General features: G+C 39.4%; 1 protein-coding gene across 1 annotated transcript in view; it reads left to right on the top strand.

Moving 5' to 3' along the window:
* Positions 1 to 5,956: 5,956 nt before the first annotated feature.
* Positions 5,957 to 24,611, top strand: part of LOC125230266 — a 70,239-nt gene continuing 51,584 nt past the window's right edge. The window contains exon 1 of the mRNA XM_048135374.1: positions 5,957 to 5,990. The gene's annotated coding sequence lies outside the window, so the exon portion shown is untranslated. The remainder of the gene's footprint in view (positions 5,991 to 24,611) is intronic.

Here is a 24,611-nt window from a genome sequence, read left to right on the forward strand (position 1 = left end):
AACTAAACTTAAAAGCTAGCTAATGTCTAAAATAGGCCCTTGAGGCATTGTACCAAGGATACTGGCGACATTTCCTCGCTGTATCGCAATGCTGATACGTTGTACGAGGAAGTTGCCAGCTCTTCGGTCACCAGTTACCTTAACTTATTAGATACTTCTTTTGCTCGTATGTGTACGATGCGATTAATGGGCCTGCTTTGCAAAAATATTTGCTCCACGCTAAGTAAATTACGAATATTTCTAAAAGTATTAATTATAAACATGTCGTGCATGTCAAACTATTGAAGCTCATACAAGTGTCCTGAGTCGACGCTGCATAGAGTGGACGCACGCTCGCCAGCCCCGCTGCACGCCCCGCCGATCGCTCCGCTCCGTGCGTCCACTCAGGCCACTTAGTTTGCTAGTTTGTTGTGTTGTGTTTGTTGTGTTGTGTTGTGTTTGTTGTGTTGTGTGATGATGCTAGGTTGCTACGCTGCGGTCCGCGTGCGGCGTAGGCGTGCTACGACTACCGTAGCCCCTCTACGGTACTACGCTACGAGACTCGCCTATCAAAAGTGCACGTAATTTCTCGAATTCTCTAGTGTTTTTATGGTATCGGCATCTCGATATCGGCATCGGCATCGATACTTTCATTACATTTATGGGACTACTATTTAGATTAAATAGTTAGCAAAATAACTTGAACGTATTTTATTTACAAATATAAAAAGTAGAATGACATAAGTCAGATTTGACAACGAGTTACAATTAATAATTTATAACCTGACCACAAAATTAAAATTTTGAAAAAAACCCTACAAAGTGAACCCATTATTCACGAAACATGGCTAAGAGCACTCCCGACTAATTCAGCTTTCAAACAAAAATAAAACTAAATCTAAATCGGTTCATCCGTTCGGGAGCTACGATGCCACAGACAGACACACACAAACAGACAGACAGACACGTCAAACTTATAACACCCCGTCGTTTTTGCGTCAGTGGTTAAAAATTAGCTTAGCGCGGCCTGCGTTCGTAGGCGGAGGTAAGCTGACCCAAAGATTCAGAAGAGGTTCACCTCACAGTCCCCACATCATTCAAAAGAGCGCCCTGGGTGCGTAGCCGAATGGCACAAACGCTCACGAAACGAAACGCTACGAGTAGTAGATATCTATCTCTATCGCTCTTGCGTATTGGCGCGACAGAGCCAGACTAACTTTCGCGGCGTTTCGTTTTCGTTTGGCGTCGGAGAAATGCCATTCGGCTACGGGGCCAGGCCCCGTAGCCGAATGGCATTTCTCCGACGCCAAACGAAAACGATACGCCGCTGGCTCTGTCGCGCCAATACGCAAGCGCGATAGAGATAGATATCTACTAGCGCTTCGTTTCGTGAGCGATTGTGCCATTCGGCTAGCCACCCTGTTCAGAAGAAAGAATAAGTATTTGCGATTGGAAGTCATCGATCTGTCATTTGTTTCGTTTCAAATATCGAACGTTTTAAAAGTGAACTAAAAAACCTTGCCCCCATGTCAAACAAATAACTATTTCTCAAACATGCAATGAAATATTGTCTTTACGTTCCTTTAAATGGGCTGGGAAGTATCGCTTTTTGGGCGCAACAACTCGAGAGGACTGTAAAGGGATTTCATATTATTTTTTAGGCCTAGGCCTGCAAAGTAACTTTTTTTTATAAAATATTGTCCTTTAGAGCATTTTTTTTTATTTCATTATATGTTTGAGAAAAGCACTATACATGCCTCGGCGTGAAAACGGATTCCCGGCCTCGTATCCCTATCCGGCCTCGCTCGCACGCTCGCTCGGCCGTATATACCCACTTGGCCGGAAATCCTCATTTTCCCGGCCTCTGATGTAATGTACTATTGTTTTACAAGGGGGCAAAGTTGTTGTTTAACCGCACGTGCCAAATATTGATAGATACCCGGGCAAGAAAAAGATTCCAATATTGAACCACGACCGAGTGAGCGTTCTGAGCGTTTCAACAAACTTTGCCACCGAGTGAAACACAAAATTTTTCACCACACCAACACGAACAAAATACTGACTATAAAACATGAAACTAAATCAAATACATCAATTTATTCAAGATTTATGATTCAAAATCATCATTTATAGGTAAATTCTACCAGCCAGCTCAAGACATCAAGTCAAAATTTGTATGAAATTACTTTGCAGTCTTGTGGAAAAAATACAATTTTTATTAACCGCCTGCCAAATCTCAAGGGAAGGGGTTCTCAATTCGTCTTTTTTTTTTTTAATGTTTTTTCCTCGATATCTCCGTCGTTACTGGACCGATTATGAAAAATTTTTTTTGATTGAATGGGACCAATCTGTATGCATATACAGATTGGTCCCATTTTTCTCAGAACCCAGTTCTGGTGGTGGGATCTTGGAGAAATCGAGGGAACTCCTCAAATCTGAAAGGCATACATATGGTGATTTTTGTGTTTTTAAAGGAACAGCATGCATTTACGTACGGAACAGTGACATTTGGTGCAGTGGAACTCCTGATGATGGTCAGAATGGAACTCCTCAAATCTGAACGGCACTCTTATAGTGACTTTGGTATTTTTATAAGAACAGCATGCACTTACGTCCAGAACAGTGACATTTGGTGCAGTGGAACTGCTGATGATGGTCAGAACGGAACTCCTCAAATCTGAACGGCACACTTATAGTGACTTTGGTATTTTTATAAGAACAGCATGCACTTACGTCCAGAACAGTGACATTTGGTGGAGTGGAACTGCTGATGAAGAGTGAGCCGCCCCTGGTTAGAGTTCCGTTCTGATAATCATTCTCATCTGTAAGTACTTCAGAATCATCCAAATTTCAAAATTGGATCAGAAATGACGGAGATATCGAATAACAAACATTAAAAAATATACAGACGAATTGATAACATAATCCAACATTTGAAAGTATTTATTACCAGAACCCCAAAGGAAGGCGGTTTTATTTTTCTTAAATTGATAACATAGTCCAACATTTGAAAGTATTTATCACCAGAACCCCAAAGGAAGGCGGTTTTATTTTTCTTAAAAATTATGTTATCTTTTTTCGAATAAGCAAGCAAAGACCTTACGTTGGTGTTGGTGAAAGAAATATTAATCACCTTTACCCTCATAGTTTTCTAATATATTATAGGATCATCGTCCACTTTTAGTTATATTATAGTTGTTACGATACGAAAGAATAAGTTATAGAGAAAATCCTCAATAGTTTCTTATTGTGTTCTATCAATACAGGGTGGCATGTGAGCGGGATCAAATCAATCCTACGCATTTAAACAATTATAATCTTCTGGGCGAGCTCACTCCATCGTAGGCCACGTCTTTTCCTTTGGCTAGTCTGTGGCCTCTTGGCTTGGGCTTACTCTTGTAAGCCCATTATAATGATAAAAAAATAATTTTATTCGTATTAATCACATATTTAAAATATTAAGTTCTTCCACTTCCACAGACGGAACGATATGGAGGAGGCCTTCACTCGTAGAGAGGTCCTTAAATAAATATTTAATAAAATAATACAGATATAAATTAATAATTATTTACAAATACAAATAAATTAAATTATATTCTCAATCAATACTTAATTCAATTTTATTTATAGATACTAAATTGTAATTGCAATGTTATATTTAAAAGCATGACAAGGAATGTTAATTTATATTTAACTAGCTTTTGCCGGCGGCTTCGCTCGCGTTAGAAAGAGACAAAAAGTAGCCTATGTCACTCTCCATCCCTCAAACTATCTCCACTTAAAAAATCACGACAATTCGTCGCTCCGTTTTGCCCTGAAGGACGGACAAACAGACAGACACACACACTTTCCCATTTATAATATTAGTATGGAAGTATGGATAATGGATATGGATTATGGAATGATTATTTAAACTATGCTTGTTTTTTTTTAAGGAATAATAAGGCTTTATTATTATTATATTAATATTAAGTTCTTATTTAATTGTTACTTACTTATGTGACTTATAAACGTATTGTATGTTTTAATGCCTTATTGTGTACAGTTGCATACATAGCTTTATCTAGATCCATTTAACAATATTTCTACAATACGTTTAGATAAAGTCTTCTTCGCCCGCGTACTAAAATAATTCAAACTTTGGACCCATGGGGAGTCTCTCCCTCACTCTTAGGAGGTGAATATTGAAAAATTCTTTCTTAGTGCTCCTCTACATCTTATAAAGAACCTACGTGCCAAATTCGGAATCTCTAGGACCAGCGGTTTCGACTCTGCGTTGATATGTCAGTCAGTCAGTCAGTTTCTTTTTATCTATATATTTAATAAAGAAGTATGAAACAATATCAAATTTTCTGGAAAATTCGGAAATAAATTCTCAAAAATGAGTACGTTTTCATTGGCACATTACTATGTAGTTATGTAGGATTCGTCCAGCTACATACAGCCTGGCAAGAGTAGAAAATTATAGGGGCGCCACCGTGTATGTAAATCGTTTTGCATGTGGCAACTATTGTGACACATGAGAACAGTACCTAGTGTTGCTATGATAAAAAAAAATGTTCCTTTTTTATAAGCTTTTATTTAACTTGCCTTGTTAGTTAGTATGTTAGTTTGGGTCAAAACGTAGAAACTAAATTTGACCCTCTTCCAGGTTTCTAATCGATCTGAAATTTTGCACACATATGTAAATCACGTGACAATGCAATATCATAGTATTATGGAGTTGATCTGATGATGGAGCAGAAAGGTGGTCATAGGAACTCTATTATGAAACGTCGTATCCCTATTGAGTAAGGGGTTTTTAGAAACGCCTCGGAAAGCAGCAGATGACTGTTGAAAGAAAGGTACAGTCGGCGATAAAAGCTTGTTCCAAAAACGTTTTTTTTTGTAAAAAAACGTATTACTCTTTTTGACCAGTCTGTAGGACTCGTAAACCACCCTGTATCTCTAATGAATTGTATTATTAGTATTCGGTCCCACGCTTAATGAAACCTGAGTACAATCTATACTTAAATTATGGACTTTCAGGAGCTACAACAAAATTATTTATCCACTTTTACTTGATGAATATCTTATCTATTTAAAACTTTGAAAGCTCTACGTTGTGTACTTAAAGTTTTACAGGTTGACCTAAAAATATATACATTTTTGTACTTTCATTCTTAAATAAAGAATCGTATCAACAATCACTTCATAAATAATATGTAATAATAATAAATATTGGGGACACCTTACACAGATCAACTTAGCCCCAAACTAAGCAAAGCTTGTACTATGGGTGCTAGGACTGCTAGGCGACGATATACATACTTAAAATAGTTATATACATAGAAAACATCCATGACTCAGGAACAAATATCTATGCTCATCACACAAATAAATGCCCTTACCTTGATTCGAACCCAGGACCGCGGCTCAGCAGGCAGGGTCACTACCGACCTACCGAGCCAGACCGGTCGTCGAGATAAATTAATATTATAGGACAATCTTTCACAGATTGACTGACTTCCACGGCAAGCTCAAGATGACTTGTGTTGGAGGTTCTTAGATACCTGTATAATATAAAATTCATTTTATACACAAAATAAATATATCATACTAAGAAATGCCCTTACCGGGCTCAAACCGAGGACCGCGGCATACTTAACACTTACTTGTCACAACGATTTCAAACATTAAATTTAAATTTCGAGCAGAACCTCGAAACATAGCTACCTATTAACTCCCGCTACCGCCACACTAATTCAGCTTTCAAACAAAAAAAACTTATAACTAACACCCCATTGTTTTTGCGTTGGGGGTTAAAAATAAAGTTTTATTTTTATTTTTTTCCACTATTTATCTCGCCACCCAGAACCTTCTTAAAACCTCTCCATTAAGGAAGAATAGTTCCATTTTCGAACTTCGCCGACGAAGTCCACGTGCAAATATAAAGGCTGGCACGACCGCGCGGCGGCAGTCGCTCGTGCGGTGCGGACGTGAGTGTGACGCGACTCTTGTGTAAGCAGAAGGTAAGTTTTTACGAACTTTGCTATAACTTTTAATATTAAATGGAAAATTTACGCTTCCGGCGGGAACCCGCATCAGTCGCGAGCTACACAGACGCTCTTAGCCAATAATTGAGGCTACGGAAGCCGGACTCCGCAAAAGTAAAGTAACACAAAAAATAGTTTATTCAAGTAGGATTTTACAAACCTCTTTCGAATCGTTAAAATTAAATTAAAAAATAAATAACATATTTACAAAAACAATAAACCTATAAAATTTGCCTAATATATTATAAATATTATCATTCATTTTTAATTCATTTAGTTCAAATCATTCCTTTCCTTGAAGTGTTTTATAAGTAAGTAAAATTAAAAGTGGAAAAATACAAAGTTTATCCGAGCCTGGTGGCATCGATTGCAGACGTTGTTACTTGTCAAAAAATTTATATAATATATACAATACATGTTTCCTCGCTGTATTTAAACAGTCAGAAATAAATAGGCAATTATGTAGACTATTATAAAAATAATCAGTTTATTGGTGTTTGTTTCCAATGGGCCTTAACAGCTTTTAGAATTTCAGTCGAGTAAAGTGTTACTAACAGTTTTATTGAAATTAAGAAACGCTTAATAAAACGCATGATGTTTTCACCAACATTTTTTTAATAACTCTGTGATATGTACCTACTAGTTTTAAAGGCATAAGTAGGGTATTTTTTCGTGATTCACCATTTTAACGCAAGGACCATTTAATACTAGACTGATATAGCCCATACAAAAAAGCGTACCCCTGAAAAAAGCTTAGTTTTTGCTTTAAAACTAGATGGCGTTGTTTCGTAACCCGGGAGTGGAAAAAAACATATTTTCACCCATATTTTTACTTGTTTTTATATTATACTATGAATAACTATCAAAAAACTTTATTTTAATATCAAAATATTGGCTCAAAACACAATTTTTACAAATTATATTTTTTGGTCGGCCTCGACGTAGTTGTGATCGCTTCGCTGGCTAAGTTTGTTCGCATGTTGTCTAATTATTGCCAAATAAAATGACTAGATGACGTTGGTGGACTAGGAAAATGTCACATCCGTTTCGTTGTTCATTAATATAATATACTTAGTGATAATAAACCTATATGTTGAGCTCAAATACGTTCAACAAAACGCAATCATTGTGCCAACAGATGTGACATCCATGTCACATCACAAATGTCATTGTATGATTTATTGAATATTCATAATATGGATATTAAATATTTTAGAATCGCAGCAGCAATGCGAGTAGAGATACAGAATTAATAACTGTATAAATTAATAATTGTATGACCAATGACCTCATACATAAATTTACCAGTTTAGGTGACAGAAGGCGAATCCAATTTGTAAACATTAAATGTGCTAAGGAAAAGAATCTTTCCGATTTTCAACGGGACACGGCTGAAGGGGCGAGCTGGTTTCGACTGCGCCCATGCATCTCAATTGTCCAGAAAGTTCATTCGAAGATCATTTTGCTTATAATAATCTGAGTAATCACAGTGAACGGTTTGACAGTATTTCAGCTAACATGTAGAGAGACTTGCTAGCTTCGTCGGTCAGGCTTCGTCTTGGACAGAACGCGGATAGTTCAGCGTTTCTTGTATGTCACTCCGAGCACCCTAACCATCGGCAGCGTAGGCCATGCACTGGCCGACTAGGTGTGGCACTTTGGATTACGTTTTTATAATAAATTAATGATAGATTGTATTGTTTTGGTAATATATTTTCTACTCTTATACTACTCGTTTGGTACTCGTATAAACCTAAACTGAGATAATAAATGAATAAAAAGAAATAATTAGTGAAACTCTGACATAAGTAATAATTAATGAGACTATGCGTTTTCACATTATCCGATCCGATATCGGATGTAGGACTGATACCCCATACATTACAGGCGCTATCTTGGATTTTTTCCATTTAAATCCTTCCGACATCCGATATCGGATCGGATAATGTGAAAACGGACTAAGACAATAGATACTTGGTTAGTGTTATATATGCTATGTATATCCCACCAAAAACATTCTGTAAAAAATAGCCGTCTCGATGGAACTGCTTGTTTATCTCTAAAAAGTAATGAAATCTACATAAAGTTCCTTACTGCGATTTCTTTATTATTATAGTTAACTAGCCTTTGCTGCGGCTTCGCTCGCGTTAAATTCGAAAATCTCTCCACAAACTTCCATCCTCCATTCTAAGGAAGTGGGGGGATATAAAAAGAGACAAAAAGTAGCCTATGTCACTTTCCATCCCTTCAACTATCTCCACTTAAAAAATCACGTCAATACGTCGCTCCGTTTTGCCGTGAAAGATGGACAAACAAACAGACACACACACTTTCCCATTTATAATATTAGTATGGATGTTGTGTGACTTGGCCGTTGAAGTGTAGTGGTGCTGGCGACAGATTGGTGCAATGGTGTCATGGAGCACCTGGTTATAAACTTCTTTATACCCTTGTGTATAAACAAGTTTATAAGTTTCATATTCGATGGTCCGAGCTAAGGTTCGTAAAGCCATGAAGCCAAGCTGATAATTATTGACGCTAAACGCCGATCGAAACGCAGTCTGAAGTGGGTGATAGACGTACGATACGAGCAAGTATGCGTACTTATGGCTCGACGACCTTTTTCGATTGTGTGTCACCGTAAGTACGCGTAAAAACCGCCGCGCATAGTAGTCGACCATCCAACGCGTACTTGCTCGTACGCCTATCACCCACTTGACGTCGCGCCAACACTTTATGGAAAAAGCGGGTTTTCGACAACTACCAATAAGATTTTAGACATTCAAAAATCTTCAATAATACTCAACTGTTTCGGTCGCACTCGTTCAAATATAGGGGAATATATTGGTGTGAGCGAGACGGTCAGGAGATTGATTGTCAACATGATATCTATCATAAACACCGTTCGAAATGGCCTCATTAAAATCTAAATTTTAAATATATTGAAAGTAATATTACTAATCATTGACGTCACGCTCAAAATGAAAGAGATAGAAAATTTGACAGTATGGTACTCTTTTGCATGATTGTCATAATTCAAAATAAGAACGATGGCTTGCGTTGTAAACAGGGACTGAAACATGACACGGGCCCCTAGCGTCATCTATATACTTTTCACTGTATCACTTGTAATGCCGTTGAACTACCGCGTGCGTATTTAAAAAAAAAAAACAACATTTTTATTCAAATGACACTCTTAGTGACATCTAGCGACATAGATTTACGGCTGCCAACGGGGTACGGTATTTAGTATGGACTCTGCTGGTCCTTTATAATCGTCCTTGACGGACCACAGATGTCATATATACCATAGATCAAGCAAACGTATCTACTTAGCGTGTCAAATGAACTCAGTGAAATCCACTGAGTTGTCCGTCTTTACTCGCAGCTTGCAGCTTTCGGGCGTCAATTTTTGTAAGTTGAAGTCAACCAAAACATAAAAAATGCCTCGTTACGTGATATTCAATTGCAACAACACAAAAATTATGAACAATCAAGAGCCTGAGACATATTTAAAATTACAGGCAAGAATCAACTTCAGTACAAAATTTGACACGCTCGGCCCCTATACAAATATATGAATTTGTTTCTTCTATCTAAATTAAGTTCTGTGCCTACGGACAAACAATCAGAAACTGATTGGGCCTAATTAACGAACTCACGATTGGTTACTATAGAATATAGAGTTTTAAAACAGTATTCAAACTATGTACAAAAACATAGGAATCTGAATAGCTAATTAGTGAATAGAATAAAAGCGTCGGTGGCCTAATCATTTAGGCGTCCTATTTTCCTTTCAGTAACCACACTGTACTTTAAAAGGTTATTAATTAGCATTCCATTTAAAATCTGAATAGTTAATAATTTTGTATCATAATGAGTACGTTTTCTTTTATAATAACCTAACCACATAACTTAAAAAAAAACACCATCTGTACTGAAATAGTACATTACGATACAAGTGCGTAAAAAAGGAAGTTCGAAACGAGTTGCGATAAATTAAAACACGACCGAAGGGAGTGTTTTAAATCGACACGAGTTACGAATTTCCTTTTCGCACGTGTATCGTACGGCGTTTTTCAGTACAGATGAGCCTCCGAAGTTTCGACCAGCCATATAATGAAGCACTTCTCGCACTAGTGCGTAAAAAAAACACCATCTGTACTGAAAAAATCTATTTTGCGGGAGACGAGGATCCCGCAAAATTCAGCAGATTTTTTTCGTACACAAATGCAACAATTGAAAGGGTGCTCCAGTCCATTTCCTCCGCGCGGCGGCTATCTTAGTAAACCCGATCTTTGTGATGCAATCTCTGTGATGTCTGGCATATGGGTAACACAATACTATGGGTAGATGTCAGATTAGGGTAACATTTTAATCACAGATATAGTAAGAAGATAGGACATGCCCGGCGAATAGGCTACTTGACCCTTCCTTTAAGTCTGTCTTATATGATTATGTACTGTCCGATTAACCGAAATAAAATATTACCATATTTTATTAGGTATGTCTTAAAAACCGCAAAAACTATTTTTTCTCAAACATGCAATGAAATATTGTCTTTACGTTCCTTAAAATGGGCTGGGAAGTATCGCTTTTTGGGCGCAACAACTCGAGAGGACTGTAAAGGGATTTCATATTATTTTTTAGGCCTAGGCCTGCAAAATAACTTTTTTTTATAAAATATTGTCCTTTAGAGCATTTTTTTTATTTCATTGTATGTTTGAGAAAAGCACTATACATGCCTCGGCGTGAAAACGGATTCCCGGCCTCGTATCCCTATCCTGCCTCACTCGCACGCTCGCTCGGCCGTGGTACAATATATGCAAGGTCGAAACTTCAGAAGGTCATCTGTACTGAAAAACGTCGTACGATACACGTGCGAAAAATAAATTCGTAACTCGTGTCGATTTTAAACACTCCCTTCGGTCGTGTTTAATTTATCGGCACTCGTTTCGAACTTCCTTTTTTTCGCACTAGTATCGTAATGTACTATTAAAGTATACTTTGACGTAATCAGGCGAAAACAACACATGCAGTCAAGTTAATCTATAGATTATCTGTTCATTAAGTCATTCTACTCGAAAACAACATTTTCTGACTTTTTAAGTATGAAGGCAAAAAATTCAATATGCTAGTGATTGTTTTGACATGCAGTAAGGTTCGAATTCGATGACGTCACTACATCGCTGACAGCGTTTTCAGTGGCCAAAATAAATAAAAAATTACACACATTTTTAATACGTAGTCATTATACACTTTTAATACCCAAAATCTATAAATATTGTTGTTTTATGTCAATTACTACAGAAGACAAACTTTTATTGTGCCAAATTCGATATGAGTCTAGTTGCCTATTGTACTGAATACCTACCACCTGTCGTAATAGTACATTACTACAGAGGCCGGGACAAGGTCTGAGGCGGGCAACCCCATTTCCCGCCGAGGTATGTATAGTGCTTTTCTCAAACATGGTATGAAATAAATAAAGTCTACTGAAAATAGTAACTTTGGATGGCTGTATCTCCTAAACGGTGCGTCGTAGCGCAAAAATAATCGAATTTTCGTTCCCCTTTGATACCGCGTATACGCTTATAAAAAAACAAAAAGTAAAAAAAAAAATCCAAAAAAAAACGAAAAAATTTTTTTTTGTATGAAAACGTACCCAAAATCAAATATTGTCTAGGGCCCGTACCAGTTGCAGTCGGAACGTCTATAAAGCCCCTTATAGTTTTTTTTTTAATTGGCTAAATACCTGGATGTTATGTCACAATTATCTGTGTTTGGAAATTAAAAAAGAGGACTTTGCCGGCCTTGGCCTGCAAGGTTTGTATGAAATTCCATTATCTATCAATCGTCCTAGCCGCACCTGCAACGTCATACTTCGCTGCCAATTATAAGGCACATAACATCAATATTTCATACCATGTTTGAGAAAAAGTTCTTGAACCCACACACTTGTATGGACGCTCCTATTGGCTATGAATCTATGATGTGTATGTTATGTACATGCAAACAACGACTCGAGTCGTGTCATCGGTCATCGCGCACGCAGCACGCACGCAACGACAACTGTATACAATGAGCTAATGTCTGCGGCATCGGCACATCCGCCGGCGGTTTGTCTGCTCTCTAATATTAGATGCTCTGAGATTTGAATAATATATACCTATGATCGGGAAAATTTCCTATGCAAACAAAAAGCTGCCTTCCTTTTTTATTTTTTATACGTAACTAACTATTATGGCTCTGCAATCCAAAGAGAATCGTGGCCTCCAAAACGAGAGCACGCCACTTATCCCGATCCTGCGCAGCTCCCTGCCAATTATCGGCTTGTAGTTGTAGCTGACACAGATCCGCCATCACACTGTCCTAGCGGTACCGGGGCCGACCCGCCGGGCGGCCACCAGTTGGTCTTCCCAGATACGCCCTCTTGGCAGCCCGATCCTCTCCCATTCTTAGTAGGTGGCCGAACCAGCGAAGTCTGTGGGATTTTGTTACGCCGATGATATTTCCACCAACGTGAAATATTAAAATATATTTTGGAGAAATATTCTCATATTACCTAATTACATACAAATAGAATGATTCAGCTTTTCTCAGACATGCCTAGTCTATTTGCCAGTCATCTGAGGAAATATTCGTTTTGGTTTTTCTCTAATTTTGCATAAAGCTGATTCAGTATAAGAACAAATGCCCCTGAACAATCATCATCCTCCTCCTAGCGTTATCCCGGCATTTGCCACGGCTCATGGGAGCCTGGGGTCCGCTTTGACAACTAATCCCAAGATTTGGCGTAAGCATTAGTTTTACGAAAGAGACTGCCATCTGACCTTCCAACCCGGAGGGTAATTATGCCTTGTTGGAATTAGTCCGGTTTCCTCACGATGTTTTCCTTCACCGAAAAGCGACTGGCAAATATCAAATGACATTTCGCACATAAGGCACTGGTCCCACCACGCGGTGGACCAGTCCTAAGTTCCGAAAAACTCATTGGTACGAGCCGGGGTTCGAACCCGCGACCTCCGGATCGAAAGTCGCACGCTCTTACGCTTCGCAATATAATCAAAAATATGATTTGACTTGATTTAGATTCACATATTACAATGATTATGCATTACATCTAGATTGGCTATGCATTCAAATTTATTTCATTTGCTTTCATAGATTTGATTTGTGGAAGGCATAAAATGGTTACATTCATACATTACCTCATGCCCCTAGTCCCAAAGGGGGTAACCAGAACACAGATGGTTATCTCAAAATGTTTAAGACAAACTGAGCGGTAAGTTCTACATTATTAAATCAATAACCAAACCACAAAATTTAAATTTTGAAAAAACCCCTGACCGCGACCTAGTGGACCGATTTTCATGAAACATTGGCTAAGAACACTCCCGACTAACTCAGCTTTCAAACAAAAAAGACTTAATCTAAATCGGTTCATCCGTTCGGGAGTTACGATGCCACAGACAGACAGACAGAAACACAGACGAACAGACAGACACGTGAAACGTATAACACGCCTTCCTTTTTGCGTCGGGGGTTAAAGACAGAATTATAGTTAGATACATATATCCGAAGCTTTTATTCCTAGTTCAGAAACTATTTGTGTCTCTCACAGGTGCCTCTTGTTCTTTTCTTCGCAATAATGTAATTGGAAGAAACATCATAAATTGACATCATTATTTCTATTTTTACTATTTCCAAATTTGTCGGTTGAAATGGAATAACTGATGTATAATTTAACGAGATGATTATTTCACTATGGTAATTTTAAGATGGGCGAATGGAAGCGCTGGTAGCCTAGCGGTTAGTACGTCCGACTTTGGTTCCAGAGGTCGCCGGTTCGAACCCCGGATCGCACCAATAAGTTTTTCCGAATTTATGTGCGAAATGTCATTTGATATTTGTCGCTTTTCGGTGAAGGAAAACATGCATCGTGAGGAAACCGGACTAATTCCAATAAGGTCTAGTTTACCCTTCGGGTTGGAAGGTCAGACGGCAGTCGCTTTCGTAAAAAACTAGTGCATACGCCAAATCTTGGGATTAGTTGACAAAGCGGATGCCAGGCTCCCATGAGCCGTGGCAAATGCCGGGATAACGCAATGAGAATGATGAATCGAGTGACGTCACGGACAACGCATGTACCTATATACTTTATAAGTCTTTATATATTTCTCTCCGACTTATTAAATAGAAATTGGGTTCAAAAACAACTACTACCCATGTTTTTCTTATTATTATCTGATGCTTTACGTCGTGTATGGTACATTACGATACAAGTGATATAAATTAAAACAGGACCGAAGGGATCGAGTGTTTTAAATCGACACGAGTAAAATATTTTTGAGTGGTCGTATTTTAATTTATCGCCACTCGTTTCGAACTTACTTTTTTTCGCACTTGTATCGTAATTTACTATTATTTTAAGTATAGACAAGTACAAGCCAAGTTCCCTATTACAAATCCCCGTTTCACATAAATCGGTAAGGTAATAAGCTAGTTTCCTATATACTTAAATATTTCATGCAGTTCACGAAATATAGCACCACATAATTAGAAGAAAAATATGGACAGTAGTTATGTTTAAACATAATTTCTATTTAATAAGTCAAAGAGAGAGATATAAAGTAAATGAATTGGTCGTGACGTCACTCCTCAGTATTTCATAGTAATTCCATATTAGCAAATCGTTTTGACAGTTTTTAAAAAGAAGCTGATTTGACTAGTAGGAAACTAGCCTATTTTTTCGTCCATGCTTTCATTTTCGTCCACGCACTCGATTTCCCCATTGTATTATTTTGAAGTCTACATATTATTTTGTTAATAATAGGCTAGACGACTAAAAAAAACTAATTAGTCCGTCAGTTAGATTATCAAAGAAGTTTAGACACGTATTTTTTTCTTTTTTCTCGTAAACGAAAAATGACAACGGTACAGTGCGTTGAAGTTTCGCGTGACGTCACGCCTAGGTACAATTTTTACTTAGAAGTGACGTCACAAGCCCCCACTCCGGCACTTTGATGTTCTATATCTTTCCATTTTTTCATTAATTAGAAAGAGCGAAAAATATGTGTTCAGTATTTTTGGACGATTTAACTGACGGACTAAACAGAATGCCATTTTTTTTTAGTCGTCATCCCTATTGAATACATCCCTATTATAATGACTCGAATAGTGATACGTGCCCATTATACTTATATAATTAAAAGATTAGTACGTCTCGCGAGTAAGCTCATTCCTATTCCGTCCAGATCTAATTTGCCGTAGCCGAAGCAACCTAATGTAAGCTAAATAGCTTTACCTTTGAAAGCTCCTACATTGGATTCTTTGGGTAACGGAATTACTACGAGTACCTTCTGAGATCTCCTTACCGTCGAGCAAGATTTTACACTTTTCGAGTGATCGGATTGGTAGAAACGGGGAGGCCATTTGAACGTAGCGTAAGGCCAGGGGGCCGATTTTTGAGTCTCACTTTCACTAAAATACCGGTTGAAAACGGTGAATTGCCTATTATTTTCAGTGACAATTTTCTGAATTCGAACGCCGTGAGACTCAAAAATCGGCCTCCAGTGCACGCTCAAATTGGGCGTGCAGCGAGACGGGGCGTGTGGCGTGGATGATAAGATAAACTAGCGAAGCTCATACAAGTGTCCTGACGATGTTGTGGAGTGTTCGCCAGAAGACTAGCTACACGCTGAGGGTGCACCAGCTACAGGCGCGCCACTACGTGCACTTCAGTTCCTTTGTAGTGCGCAGGACACCATCGCGAGCGCAGACTTCTGGCCGAAAGGTGTGGGTTTTCGGCGGTTTCGGGGCAACCTGCCAAATTCTACACCAGGGCAAACGACGCTACGGAGCCACGCTGTTACGTCATCGCCCAAACCAATCGTTTAATTTTATTGTTTGTAATTTTTTTTGTTGTGTTCTTATTTACTGTTGAGTTTCACGGCGCATTGGATTTATCTGTAATTTATTTATTTATTATTTATTATTCAAATAAGTTACACAGCATAACAGTAAAACCAAAGCACTGTGAAACTAAAAAATAAAAACAATAGGTATAGCACATAAAACAGTAAAAATCAGACAAAAAAAAAACAATATTCTATTTAGGCGACGACGTAACAGCGTGGCTCCGTTGCGTCGTCTGACACGGCGTAGGGTTCGGCAGGTTGCCCCGGAACCGCCGAAACAGCACGCCCTTCGGCCAGAAGTCTGTACTCGCAATGGTGTCCTGCAGCGGCCGCGGCACTCGCAACACAAACGAACTGAAGTGCACGTAGTGGCGCGACTGTAGCTGGAACACTCTCAGCGTGTAGCCAGTCTTCTGGCGAACGTACTCCACCACCTCATCAGCCCCGGCGGAGTAGTGCAAGCGCGACACGTAGAGCGCCCTACTCGGCGTAGCAATCCGTAGACCTGAATTCACTGGTTCCGCATTGCCACACATAAGTAGTCTTACGAGGCGCCCTGCGCGCCTTGCTCTTCTTTTGCACCAATGTGAATCCCTCCTCATCCACATTGGTGCGGGCAGACTTTTCCACAATAGGAGCCCGTGATACCTTTACAGGTGCATTTACCCGGTTCGTTGCGACGGACTCACCGACAACGTCAGCATATGCACGCTGACGCGAGTTCGTTGGGACATGTGGCGGCCGGACGCGCGGGGGGCGCGCGGGCGGCGGATCGGCGCGTGCGACACATTTTACTGCGCCGGCAACAGGCAAACAAACCGACTTGTCAGCAGGTCGATTATCAGACTTGAAATTTGAAGCCGCTGTCTGAGTTGGGGCAATTCGCAAACATTTTATTTCTTCACGTAACTCAGAAATAGTAATTAGGCTAGCTTCAAACTTCGTATTCATTTCGGCTAAACTTGTTCTTAGGGCCACGATTTCCTTAAACAAGCATCTGACGTCGACGTTGTCCGGATTGTACGACGAAATGTTGGAGATATCCGTCGCCACAAACTCCGGAATCCGGTCGTTGAAGTCTTTGAGGATCTTCATTATGTCCTCCAGGCTCTTCTTCCCAGTTTCGTCTCCTCTTCGGTGAGGTACATACTTAGGTGCCGGCTATTCCAAGGAACTCACACAACACTTTCTTCGCTACACAGATGTCTTCCACGGAATATGTTTTTAAATAATAATAATAAATTTAATAATAATAATTTAAATAATAATAATTTAAATAATAAATAGTAATGTCATTGAAATATGTTTTTAAATAATAAATAATAATAGCATGCACACGGGCAAGCCCGGCCCGCTGCACGCCCCGCCTAATGCTCCGCTCCCAGCGTCCACTCAGGCCATAGACTAATAAGTCATGTGAAAAATGTGAGAGAGGAATGTGTTGCAGTAGACATCAGTAGTTAACGAATGCATGATTTAAATGAAGTCATCATCCTCCTTGCGTTATCCCGGCATTTGCGACAGCTCATGGGAGTCTGGGTTCGCTTTGACAACTAACCCCAAGATTTGGCGAAGGCACTAGTTTTACGAAAGCGACTGCCATCTGACCTTCCAAATTGTCCGATTTCCGGGATTATTCCGGTTTCCTCACGATGTTTTCCTTCACCGAAAAGCGTCGGCAAATATCAAATGACATTTCGCACATAAGTTCCGAAAAACTCATTGGTACGAGCCGGGGTTCGAACCCGCGACCTCCGGATTGAAAGTCGCACGCTCTTACCGCTAGGCCACCAGTATGATTTAAATGAAGTACATATATAATTAAATTAAGCAAATTATTCGGTTTCCTCATGTTACACCGTATATTGACGACCGGCCTGGCTCAGTCGGTCATGACCCTGCCTGCTGAGCCGCGGTCCTGGGTTCGAATCCCGGTAAGGGCATTTATTTGTGTGATGAGCACAGATATTTGTTCCTGAGTCATGTTTCCTATGTATATAAGTATGTATTTATCTATTTAAGTATGTATGTCGTCGCTTAGCACTAGTGTTGTTATAAGACTAGTCTTGAAGACTTTTAAACCTTAAAGACTTGCAAACCCTAAAGGTTCACGCTTTAAAGACTCAAGCGTTAAAGGTTTTAGCTCAGAAACGGTTCAGAACCTTAACGACTCAAGCTATTTATGAGCTCTTAAGAGTGAGTCTTTAAGACTCGGGCTTCATAGAGAGCTCAAGCCCCCTAAACCTCGAAGGCCTGTGTCAAGCTTTAAGAGCTCAAACAACGAGCTTTATAGGCAGATAGTATTTATTTTTAACCCTTAATTTGACGGTGTCGGTTTGGTAGATTTTAGGGTTCCGTACACAATGGGTAAAAACGTAAGTCTATTACTAAGACTCAGATATCCGTCCGCCCGGTCACGTCACCACGCTGTATCTCATGTATCTCAGGATACTAAAAAGTACGGAGCTCTCAGTGGGCGAGTCCGACTCGCACTTGGCCTGTTTTTTTTTACTTCTGTTGACCTTAGGATCTAGTTTATTAAAAGCTCTTAAGACTTAAATGCTACGAACCTTATAGACTTAAACCTTCAAAGCTTAGGAGTCTTTAAAGCTTGAGGACTAAAGACTCGAGGATTCTGTGCTCGTAAGCAGCAACGCAAACTTATAAGGTTGAGGCTTATATGGTCGAGGCTTTAAGGTTCGAGGCTTTAAGACTCAGAAGTCGCGACTCGAGTTTTATAGTTTACGCCTCAAAGCTTAAATTCACAACACTACTTAGCACCCTTATTACAAGCTTTGCTTAGTTTGGGGCTAAGTTGATCTGTGTAAGGTGTCCCCAATATTTATTTATATATTTTAAATATAATAAAAAAAAAGTATAACATTAACATTCGCTACATATCCTCGCACCGCTCAGCTACCTCTCAAGCGCTGGTGATTTTTTAAGCGGAGATAGTTGAAGGGATGAAGAGTGACATAGGCTACTTTTTGTCTCTTTCTAACGCGAGCGAAGCCGCGGGCAAAAGCTAGTGTGTAATATGTATTCCGGCCCATGGCCACACCTCGGACACTGGCGATCAAATATTTATGAAAGAGACGCGTTCCTAGCACACAGCCTAAGCTCGTGTAGGTGAACGCGTACTATGCTTGTATGAGTGAAATATGACAGGTCGACTGTTCGCGTTTTTGACAGGCGGTAACTTTGAGGTAACCGAGAGGGGGTGGGAGGCACTTTCAGCGGGGAGCGGGAGTGGCCATACTGTACGACAGTACTCTTTATTATACTGTGCCATGGCTATATATCCTCGCACCGCTCAGCTGGGCCATTTTTTTCAAAGTTGTCCACCCCACTTTTTTTTTTGGAGTTGGAAATTTTTATGTGTTTTCCACTCAGAATCGCGAGCTCTTTCAATCCTAATAGGAGAAAAAAAGTGTCCCAAGATTTTATTCCCATTCCGTTACCATTTTTTCATACATTTTGTATGGCGGTAACGGAATGGATGGTTCGAAAAATGTATGGAAATCTTGGGACATTTTTTTTCTCCTATCAGGATCGAAAGAGCTCTCGATTCTGAGTATGAATCGCGTAAAAAATACCCATGTTACAAAAAAGTGGGGTGGACAACTTTGAAAAAAAATGGCCCAGCTACATAGCGGAGAGGTGGAAACGCAACCGCTGCTGATATTTATATTTCTTTGATAGAAATGTTAATTAATTCACTACTGAAGCCTTTAAAATAAACATAGAGTTCTATTTTAAAATGTCGTGAGACCGGTTTCCTACTACGTAGTAGTATCGGTATTTTTAGGGTTCCGTACCTCGAAAGGAAAAACGAAACACATCACTTTGTTGTCCACTCGACTGTCTGTCTATCAAGTCAAGGCGCTTTTTCTCAGGAACGTGTGGAGGTATCAAGCTGGAATTTATATCAAATACTCAAAACTTCTGTGCCTTGGAGATGCGAAAAAAATAAAACTTAAGCCAACGTAATCAAAAGATACAGCCGTTAATGCCGCAAATTCCCACGAAGCGCTTTGCTTCTTCAATTCTTATGCACACTGCCAAGGAGTGGAATTCCTTGCCGGCGGATTTCCGAGCTCATATAACCAGGCAACCTTCAAATCAAGAGTGAACAGGCATCTCCTGGGCGAGCTGACTCCATCGTAGGTCACGTCTTTGCCTTTGGCTAGTCTGTAGCCATGTATCCAAGAGTAAGCCCATTTATAATAATAGTTTAAATAGATTTCAACACTCGCGAAGGAATTAAAACCTAACAGGGAACTTCCCGTGAAGTCAGAATCCTGAAATTTGATACGAAGCAACGTATTATAACAAAGATATAGGAAGATTGCGAAACATTGAATTACGTCATAACATAATTATAACAAAAATATTTTTAATAAATTTTAACTTATGAAATAAAACTATGGAAACGGATTAAATCGCGTATAATGAATTTAAAATTCATCCCGACGTTTCGAACTCTTTACAGCGTTCGTGGTCAACGGGTGACTGAGGAAAAATTACAATGTGCAAAAGCTACCCACATACAAGAAATATTAACGAACCATGACCACAAATAATATAGATTTCTAAGGCAGGTTCACACACTATTAATAAGCTATAGTTATACAATATTCAAAAAATTTTACCATTACTATGTTAAAAAAAATAATTAACCAATTAATCTACACAAAATTGACAAAGAACAAACTGCAAATGTCCAACACATTGAGGTATATGTACATTGAGGTATATGTACTACGTACTAGAGGCGACGTTGCTAAGAGAATTTTTACACAACGCACTGCGGTCCACTGGACCGCAACGTTGTCAGTCCTTACCGGGTCCTTGCGGTGCAGTGACGTGCCGTGATGCATTTACTTTCCACGTGAATAATGCCTTCTTGTGTTTAAAAATTGTACTAATCACTCGAGGAAATCAAATAAAAGCCAAGGTGTGACATTTCATCGGTAAATTAAACAAAAAACTCGTCTATAATATTTTAAGATTGAATATTCTACAAACTCGCGAGCGGGCGCGACACTGCCGCCATTTTGTTGACGCAATCATAGACTATAAAAAGTTAACCGCGCAGATGTGCCATTTACACTGTTCCTACTACATATGTAATGTGTTTCATCTCTAATAGAGTTGCGAAATATAAATATTTCTATTTGGAAAATTAATAAGTAACTACTTACTATTTCATTAATTATGTTACTAAAATATTTAAAAAAAAATATTTTTTTAATATATATAGTTAATAGTTTTTGAGTAAAATTGTATTTTTAGCACGCTCACTTTTTGCAGTTTTCTTCGGCCTGGTCATGAAAAAAATGGAACAGTTTATACGCTTTGTCCAAAAAAATCGTGCTGAGGAAACTTGGTTACCAACTGACCACACATATATATGTTCATTGTGTATTTTAAAGAAGAAGATAAATACAGCACATTTATTTTGTATTAATTTGTATTGTTTAAGTTGTAAATAAATAAATAAGTTTGACTAGAATATCCGTATTTAACTATAATGTAAAATTCCCGTTAGGCAGAATATAATATAATAATGTGTCACATCTGGTGGTAGACCTACTCTACGCGTAAATAACCGCTCCCCGCACCCCGCGCATTTGTCAGCATGTGCAGTGTTTTTGCTTGGCAACGTCGCCTCTAGTACGTAGTACATATACCTCAATGGTCCAACACCATACAACACAAATGCCTCACAGCCTTCGTCGTGCTTGTTCCATTATCAGATGTACTACTGGATCCCATCCCAAGCCGGTGGTAAAGTAAAGCCATCTCATAAATAAATAAATAAATAAGTAACGCTTGCAAAATCATCTGAATACAACTCAAATATTATGAACATTAAGAGCTTTTTCAAACATTTTTGGCATAACATCAAAAGATGGATGGTATTGTACACTACTAGATATAACTCAATATAACATTTGTGAGTTATTTTATCTCTATTCGGCCTAGCTAAAATGACAATCGTTCGCAATGCAACTCGAAACGCAGTCTGGCTCTGTCGCGCCAATACGGAAGAGCGACAGAGATGACAACATTATCGTCAGCGTTTGTGCATTTGGCTACGTAGCCTTTTTTCGTAAATTAGTGGAGGAAACACGAGATATATTGGAAATGTTACTTATTAAGGATATTCGCATTCGGTGTTGATTACTTTAGTTGTTTCATTATTGTTTGACAGTTATCAATAAGTTACAGCAAGTGATATATAAGGTCCTAATTTATTAGTTGCAGATATTTTAACACATGATACTTTACATTAAAATAATTAACTTTAAATATAAATTAAGAAATCTTTTCATGTAACTTTTTTGACTTCATTTTCCTAACAAAAAAAATAATTATAATTTCGTCTAAAAAAAATCATCATGTGCATTATCACATGTCACAATAACACTGTCTGTCATGTCAACAATTGTTTGTTGTAAATGTCGTAAAGGTTCGGCGGGAAAACTGCACATGTCATTGAAGTGGCCAGTTACAGTTAAGTGATGGTACGTAAAAGAGGTACTAGAATCTGTTCAATGAGTTTTCATTTAATAATCACATAAACAGGGTGTTTTTACGTAGCAAATTTGTTTTTCCGTTTTCTCCAAATAAACATCGTAAAAGCTATAATGTTTCACGGTTTAATATACTCCAGAGACCGAGTACTATCAGCTGTAAAAATATCTGCATCTAATAAATTAGGACCTTAATATAGTCTTAGGTTACGTTCACATAGCCTTATTTTTTCCCGTATGTAGTCTGATACGTATATGAGTGGTTTTACGTCCGATCCGAATCATAACGAAATAAGATACTATTTGTATGGTAATTTATGCAAGTGTCAAGGGCGAACAATCAGAGTTTTTCTCTGTAAGTTGTGGCGTGAAGCAGGGGTGTGTGCTTGCGCCCACTCTGTTTGCTTTGTACTTCGCAGTAGCAGTTCGGGAGGCACTACAAACTTCTTCTGATGGCATGCATCCGTATTCGCTATCGCACCGATGGTGGTATATTTAACTTAGCCCGGCTTAAAGCGCGCACTAAAGTGTCTCACGCAGTCATAACGGAAATGATGTATGCAGACGACTTGTGTTTTGTGGCCGACTCCCCAGGTGCTCTACAAGACCTTATGTCGAGTCTTGATGAGTCTTGTCAAAGATTTGGCCTTAAAATAAATGTGAAAAAGACCGAAGTCCTAGCTCTTGACACGTTTGCCAATCCCCAAGTAGACATAAAACTCGGCCAGGACTCGCTTAAGCAAGTAGAGCAGTTCAAATACCTGGGTAGCACGATTACAGCTAAGTGCCACCTTGACAACGAAGTAAATTGCCGAATAGGTGCCGCTGCAGCAGCGTTCGGCAAACTTCGTTCAAAGGTGTTTCGGTCGCACGACATAAAACTCTCAACAAAAGTTGCTGTGTACATGGCTATTGTCCTGCCAAACCTTCTCTATGCCTCTGAGACGTGGTGCCTCTATCGTAAGCATATTCGGTCTTTGGATAGCTTCCATCTTAGGTGCCTCCGCGACATTATGGGTGTCCACTGGTCCGACCGTGTTAGGAACACGGAGATCCTTAGGCGTGCCGATGTCGCCGGAATAGAGGCCTACCTTATGAGACGACAGCTACGATGGTGCGGTCACGTCTCACGCATGTCCCAAGACCGAGTCGCCAAACGCATCTTCTACAGCGAACTGCAAAATGGTAAGCGGAAACAAGGCGGCCAATTTTTGCGGTTCAAAGATGTGTTGAGGCGACATATGAAGAGAGTTCATATAGAGCCAACGACTTGGGAGAGTCTGGCCAGTGATCGCCCACGGTGGAGGCATACCGTGCAGACACAGGTGCGTCAGTTTGAAGCTAGAAGGCACACAGAACTCGACGCTAAGCGCGACGAGCTAAAAGCCAGACCACCTGTGGCTATTACCTACAATTATGTCGGAGGGGTGCTGACCTGCCGCGAGTGTGGTCGCACATTCGTAGCAAAAATTGGCTTCGTCAGTCACCTGAGGGCGCACCAGCGACGCTCTCATCTATAAAATGCAGTCGCCGTAGCCGAAAACGGCTAGGAGGAGATGATATGCACTAGATCCGATCTCCGTCGTCGTCAATATTTAACTTCCGCTCCACATCATTGCACAATGTACTAACTTTTAAGTCTTAAAATGCCCGATAATACATGATAAGAAAGTGAAATACCTATTTATCTCATGTTCTTAATGTATATTAAACATGTAAAATCGGGTAACTCACGTAAAATTGTCGGTGATCGCTCGACATGTTTCGCTCCGTAACGTGGAGCATTTTCATTGAGCACTCGCGATGCCGATGGTATCCCGAGTCCCGACGCAGACTGCGGGCTGCGGGCCGCAGCTCGTTGCGACCGTTGATTCTGGCGGTGGTGCGGTGGGCGGTGCGAAACTACCCTCACTTTCGGCACAATTGTCACTTGTTGGGTTGCACACTACACTCACTACATCATTCGCTAGGGGCTCATCCACGCGGACTACCGGCGTAGTACGTAATAACACCGTCTTCCAGTCCAGCTAGCAGGCACTGTTTTTGTAGTAACTACCTACACTTGTCCCAGGCTTACAAATAATTTAGTTCTGTGAACCTATAATGTATAATGTCTTAAATTTGTTTTAATTCATTTA

This window comes from Leguminivora glycinivorella, chromosome 10 (genome assembly GCF_023078275.1).
Source record: "Leguminivora glycinivorella isolate SPB_JAAS2020 chromosome 10, LegGlyc_1.1, whole genome shotgun sequence".
Classification (NCBI taxonomy): Eukaryota; Metazoa; Arthropoda; class Insecta; order Lepidoptera; family Tortricidae; genus Leguminivora; species Leguminivora glycinivorella.